The sequence below is a fragment of the Arachis duranensis genome, chromosome 9 (assembly GCF_000817695.3).
Source record: "Arachis duranensis cultivar V14167 chromosome 9, aradu.V14167.gnm2.J7QH, whole genome shotgun sequence".
In the NCBI taxonomy this organism is placed as follows: Eukaryota; Viridiplantae; Streptophyta; class Magnoliopsida; order Fabales; family Fabaceae; genus Arachis; species Arachis duranensis.
In genome coordinates, this window is record NC_029780.3 from 88,491,280 (window position 1) to 88,492,198 (window position 919).

Sequence of the window (919 nt, forward strand, 5' to 3'; positions counted from 1 at the left end):
AGTCTAATTAAGGATTCACTTATTAGCTCACTTAGCCTTATACATATATCCTCACCTTTACCTTGGCCCCATTACAACCTTAATTAAAGACCTCATGATTTTTGGTATGACTATATTCTATAATTGTTGATTGGTTAGATGAAGAACAAAGTTATAGAAAGTAAGAATAAAAAGAAAAGTAGAGTGAATAAACCCAATAAACACTGAGTGACTAGAGAGCAAACACAAAATCCAGTGAGGGTTCAATAACTCATCAACATATATCTGTGCTTAAATTACTAATTGTTTTGCAAGTTTGTACAATATTTTTCTTTCCCATCCCATTTGTTAAAATGCTTTATATATGTATGACTCCTTGGGAATTAATTTGGCTACATGTAAGCTTTATATATGAGTGGATAAATTGGAATTGCATGACTCATTTAGGTAGATGCATTTAGAATAGGTTGCATTGCATAACATTCCACCACTTTAACCTTACCTTATTCTTTACCTTGGATTTAGCATGAGGACATGCTATTGTTTAAGTGTGGGGAGGTTGATAAACCCATATTTCATGAGTTATTTTGTGCTTAGTTTGAGTGATTTATTCAATCCTTCACCCACTTATTCATATTAATTTTATAGTTTTACTTTCCCTTCCTTATTATGTGATGTATGTGAAAAACATGTTTTCTAAGCTTTAAAATTAATTATTTTAATTACCTTTATTTCCATTCGATGCCGTGATTAATGTGTTGAGTAGTTTCAGATTTTCTTAGTATGTTTTTAGTATGTTTTAGTTAGTTTTTAGTATATTTTTATTAGTTTTTAGTTAAAAATCACTTTTCTGGACTTTACTATGAGTTTGTGTGTTTTTCTGTGATTTCAGGTATTTTCTGGCTGAAATTGAGGGACCTGAGCAAAAATCTGATTCAGA